At 26.4% G+C, this 6,432-nt stretch overlaps 1 long non-coding RNA gene across 1 annotated transcript; it reads left to right on the forward strand.

Annotated features, from left to right (window-relative positions):
* The first annotated feature begins 329 nt into the window (after positions 1–329).
* LOC128293333 (uncharacterized) lies at positions 330–2,286 on the forward strand. The gene is made up of 2 exons (XR_008283509.1): positions 330–555; positions 2,047–2,286. It is a non-coding gene; the product is annotated as an uncharacterized LOC128293333 (long non-coding RNA).
* The last annotated feature ends 4,146 nt before the right edge of the window (positions 2,287–6,432 follow it).

Here is a 6,432-nt window from a genome sequence, read left to right on the forward strand (position 1 = left end):
GGGAACTAAATAGGAAATTAAGCCTATTCTAAAGAATGAGGTAGCAAAACATAAAAATCTTTGATTTTTATGTTGTTTAAATTATAAATATATTATTAATGTTATTATTTTATTATATTACAAATTAAATTAATTATATTATTATATTTTGAAATAAATTAAGAAAAGATAAATGTATGGTGTATATGGATATGGTGACATGTGTAATATTAATATACATACAATTGTAAAATACATGTATATTTACTTATCATATAAATATATTATTAAATTATATATTAGTATTAAGTAAAAGATACTTATATAATAAATAGATTAAAGAAAGACAAATGTAAGGATATAAATGGATACAAATGTTAAATAAATATTGGTTATTTAGTAGATTTTTATTGTTATTATATTATATATATAAAACAAATGAAAAAAAGAAAAAAGGAGAAGATAGAAAAGAAACAGAATGAAACGAAACAGAGAGCAGGGGAGAAAAAGAAAGAAAGAAAAGAAAGAAAGGGGGAAAAGAGAAAATTTAAGGTTTGAAGCTTTAAGCTTTAATAGGTAAGTCAATCAAGCCCTTTTTACTTAATTTTGATGTTTTAAAAGTTTCAGAACAAAGTTTTGATGAAATTAAGTTGATATTTTGAAAGCTATTAGATTTCTAGATATTAACCATGTTAAATAAAATGATGAATTAAGGGCTAAATTGATAGAAATTCAAGTTAGAAATGATATAAGGATTGAATTGTAAAGTGATTCATAAGTTTTTTGCTTTAAGGACAAAATTGAAAGAATTTCGAAATTATAGTTTTATGATGAAAAAAATAGATAATTATGTCTAAGTTTGGTTAAAAATTGAGTAGAATAAAGTATGAATTAAGATAGAAAAGTAAGTGAATTTAGTTAGGATTAAATTGAAATTAAAAGAAGAAAACCAACATTTTGCACTAAGACTATTTTGGACAGCAGCACTAGTCTAAGTTTAAAAAATCACCAAAAATTTTAGAAATTGAATTAGAGGATGAATAAAATATGAAATTAAATATTATTGAGTCTAGTTTCTTATAGAATAAAGAGTATAAGCAATTGAATTGTAAATTATGAGATATAATGAATTTTGTGAGACAAGGTCAGAATGAATTCGGGTTCCCCTGTTCTGACTTTGGAAAATCACAAAAAATTGGATAAAAATAATTAGAGGCTTAAAGTTATATTTTTAGAATCCCTAATGAGTCTATTTTTAGGAGAAATCAACGATAATATTATCCGAGTTTTTTACTGTGAGATAATTAATTTTTAGTCAAGAAGGGTCGAAACTGTCAGACAGCAGAATAGGGGTAACTTTAAAGAATAAACTGTACTTATTGGCTAAACCAAAAATTCTGAAAATTTTATGGTAAGAAGATATATGAGTCTAGTTTCAGGTAAAATTATCAGATCTTAATTTGGAGTTTTATAGATCCAGATATAAATAATTTAGTGACTATGACACAGATGGACAGCTTGAATATCTATAAAAGTAAATAATAAAAATTATAAATAATGTTACTTACAAGTATGTTATATACATTAAGGATGTGGAATGGAGAGGATGAGGAGGAAAATATATATGAATATTCAGTTCGCATGGCTAATTTGCATGTTTTAAGCTCATGGACTAAATTGAATAAAAGTAAAACTTTAAGGGGTAATTTTGTAAAAATGTCAAAAATGACTAAATTGAAGGGAATGAATTGTTTTATTATCTAAATTAATAAATTGAATGAAATTATCAATTTAAGATTGGGTGAAATTTGGAAAAATGATAAATTACCAATATGCCCCTAAATCTTGGTATTTCTGCAATTTAGTCAGGTAGAAGTAGGTTCGTATATCTTGAATGAGCATGTAAATATTACAATTTAAGTATTGTATCGTATTTTATATGATGTTTTGAATTGAATATATGAAAAGGATGTTACATGAAACATGAAAATGAATACTAAATAATATAAATTAATTGAAATTATTTTGAAAATCTCAGTAATGCCTCGTATCCTATCCCGGTCTCAGGTACGGGTATGGGGTATTACACACCCCTTTATTATTTTATCTGTCAGGTAATCCCCAGCAGTAGATGGATTGGTGCAGCGGAGGGCTCGACGGTGACCACAGCTACCTATACTCTAGTTTTTACAGTTTTAATGCTTTTATTACTTTAACTGCTATAATTGAGAGTATTTATGTAATTTTTGGACTCAGATGGTTTGGTTTAAATTTGGGATTTTGGAACTACTGCTTATTATTTTGAAACTGCAACATGTCACGATAACTTTATTTGTTTTTTTAAGCTTCCGCGTATAAAGAAATGTTTTCAAGCAAATCAATCAATACACATTTTCTGAGCTAAGTAAAAGATAATAACTGGAACGGTTTAGGGTAAATACGGTTTTAAATACACTCTCATGTGAAATCGTCAGATTCGGACATAACGTTTAGGCCGAGTTTAGGGGTGTTACAGACGTCCGTGTCTCAGGCCGCATGGCCTCAAAATGAACTTTAAAACACAAGTTTACCATTTCAAGTTTACTTAGACCTTAAGAAACTCAAATACCAACCAAAACACCAATTCAAAATGACATTAATCAAACCAAAAACACATCAAAACCAACCTAACATGTGCTTAACCAATGTACCCTCATTGGTACTACAAGTATGTACAATTTCACAACAAAATAAACATCAATTCCATTCATCAACTCATTCAAGCAATACCTAATCAATATACCTAACAAAGTTACCACAATCAGAACATTTCAAACACATATATACCACACATACTAGCATAACAACTATACTTCATTCACATACAATGTGCAGGTTAGTTATTTGCACAAAATATCATTACAATATTTACATAAACCAAACATTAACCAAAACCGCACAAGAACCTATACATGCCATATAATTCGGATTAAACGTTTAAAAACTACCGAGATAAGCTGGATAGCGTGACTTGAGTGCCGATCTAAATGTCGAACCTTCCAAAAATCTACAATGACATTAAACAACACAAGTAAGCTTAATGAAGCTTAGTAAATCCAATAAGTTAAACGAAAAATCTTAACGAACTAACTGTAATAATCCAAACAATAATAACCATCCAAAAGAACTACATGCCATTCACAACTTCAATCAAAAAATTCATCCATATTCAGATTAATATGAAATAAACAACATATCTTTCAAATTCATTAAATGGATTACCTTACCGATATTTTTCATTTGAAGAATGACTTACGGGTAAGATTACATCGTCATCAGAAGCTCATAAAGCTAGTCCTCTTTACGGGTAAGATTACATCGTCATCAGAAGCTCATAAAGCTAGTCCTCTTGAACATGCCAATAGAAGCTCATAAGAGCTGAACAGAAGCTCGTAAGAGCTGAACAGAAGCTCGTAAGAGCTGAACAGAAGCTCGTAAGAGCTGAACAGAAGCTCAAAATAGTTGATCCACTCGAATCATACCAAACAAAAAGTATAACACGAGAGTTCGTAACAAATGCTGAACCTCGATTTACTTGGGTAATATGCCGATATCTCCCTCCAAAACCATCACCACTCCAATCCCCATAATACACCAAAGCACGAATGTACTCCATCCTGCGTTCAATTCAAACCGAATATCAAATTCAATATTATAATTCAAACAATAATTAATTTCCAATAATAGAATATATATATATATATAATACCAATCACTAATTAATACAAATGTTAAATTTAATCGTACGAACTTACCTGGACTCAATTGTAGTCGTTGCAGAGGTTAAGGGACTATTCCACTATTTTTCCTTTTCCACGAGTATCTACAAGTTTTTGATTTAAAATGTAAAATTCTTAATTTATTAGCATATATTTTAATTCCAAACTATTCTACAATTAATACATTTTTTATTTTTTCAAAATTACATAATTGCCTCAAACTTTTACCATTTTTGTAATTTAGTCCTTTAACTCGAATTTCATCAAATTAACCAATTTTCTCAAGTCAATATTTTATCCAAATATACTAGGCCCTCTAAAAGCCCATAACAAAAGTCAAATTCACTATCCAACCCTAATATTTTGATATTTTCACAATTTAATCCTAAAAATCAAAATCTAACAAAAATCTCTTTACAAATTCATCAAATAACATAATAAAAGTTCCGAATACATGGTATTCATAAAAAAAATTCAATATTCATCAATGGAAACTTCCAAAATTTTTAAAAAAAATAAAAAAACGGTGATACGGGCTAACTGGACCTAGTTGCAATGATCTCAAAAACATAAAAATTACAAGAATCGAGATCAAAATGGACTTACATGCAAGCTTTTTATGTTAGCCAAAACTATCTCCTCACCCTAGCTATGGCTTTCGGCCATTGAAGAAGAAAAATGAATAGAAAAGAAACTTTAATTTTCAATTTGTTTTGTTTTAATTTCAACAAATTTACAATTATGCCATTATCATTAAATTTTCTTTCATTTTTAACTCTAATTGTCGTTCCACTCATTATTTATGGCTTAATTATCACTTAAGCCCTTCCACATTTATTAATTAAACCATCTCATCACCTAATTACTTTAATTTGCAAGTCTTACACCTTTTACAATTTAGTTCTTTTTTCTTTAATTAACTATCTAAACGTTAATGTTTCTAAGCTAATTTTAATATGACTATATTGACTCTATAAATATTCTAAAAATAATATTTAAGAGTCGACATGACGAAAATTTATGGTCCCGAAATCACTGTTCTGTCATCACTAAAAATCGAACTGTTATAATCGTAATCACTCCAGATTAGGCCATTACGTCTAGGTCAGGTTTGGGGTATTACACTAACCAAAAAAAATATTATGTTAAAAAATTAATTAAAAATTTAAAAATCTTGAAGCAACAGGAAATAAAAAAATACAAATGTGAGTAAGAGAGGAATAGAACTTGGGACTCACGGATAAAAGTACTAACATTTAACCATCTGGCCAAAGCTGAAAACTCATCTAGCTAGAAGTGTTTTCCTGCCATATCCATTGAAAACGCGTCCAGCTGGAGCGTTTTCCTAAAATCAGCCTAATAGGATAATTTTGCAAAAATCGACCTAATCCGGAAATTATGGTTAAAAATCAACATTTTTGGGAAATTCTCCTTATTATCTAAACTTTTATTTTTATTTTGGGCTCCATTTGTTTCATTAAAAATGACTTTTGAAAAATAATTTCAGAAAAATAATTTACCTTTTTGGAAAAGCTAATATTTTCTAGTGTTTAAATGAATTTATGTAAAATAATTTTTATTATTTGGGAGATTTTCTGAAAATATTTCATAAAAAGTTGTTTTCAATGAAACAAACATACATTTGAGATTTTCTTATCTTTTCTTTGTTTAATTGAGTTTATTTTATATATATAAATTATTATTTTGCATTGTTTTTGTAAAATAATCATGACATAAATATATCCGTTATAAAATATTATAGTGCAATTTCTTTTTAACAATTGAAATTTATTTTATAATAAGAAAATATTTTGTAATAATTAATGTCATATATAAATTTAATAATAAAAATATTTAATTAAAACTTAACTTAAATTACATATATTACATATATGTGAATACATATTGACATGTAATGGATAAATGAAGCTAAGCATTATTTAAACAAATATTCATATTTATGTAATTAAAATATTCATATTTTTATACGAAGTTAAAATATGTCATAAGTCCACGTATTCTTTGTAAATTTAAAATTTAGTCCATGTACTTTTATTTTTGGGTTAGTTTTACTTTTTATATATCAAAGTTAATGTTTAGTTGTTAGCATTATGAAAAATATTTTATTAAATTTGTATTTATTATAATGTCATTTTCTAGTTACATTAATACCAAGTATTTTTATTTAAAAATGTGACATCAATAAAATTGACAAAAACAAAATAACAATATTAACAATTGGACTTGATTTTCAAATATGAAAAGTAGAGGAATTAAATCATTGAAAATAAAAGTATAGAGACTAAATTCCAAATTTGTGAAGAGTACACAAACTTATGGCATATTTTAACCTTTATACTACAAAACATTTATTATTAACATATTTAAAATTCTAATAAATATTTATTATTAAAATATTAATATTGAATTTTTTAATAATATATGAATAATATTATTTAAAATTATTATTCTTAATTTATTATTAAAATAAAATTGAAATATTAAATAATTTATTAAATTAATAAAGCATATTAATAATTTATTATATTATTATATATAGATAATTAAATATATATATATATATATATATGTTACATGGCCTATCACATGGCCTAGCACACGGCTGTATGGCATCTATAATAGCCCAATTTTACCCGGGTTTTAAATAAAACAGTTCATTACAAGCCTAAAAACA

Source organism: Gossypium arboreum, chromosome 5 (assembly GCF_025698485.1).
Source record: "Gossypium arboreum isolate Shixiya-1 chromosome 5, ASM2569848v2, whole genome shotgun sequence".
Taxonomy (NCBI): Eukaryota; Viridiplantae; Streptophyta; class Magnoliopsida; order Malvales; family Malvaceae; genus Gossypium; species Gossypium arboreum.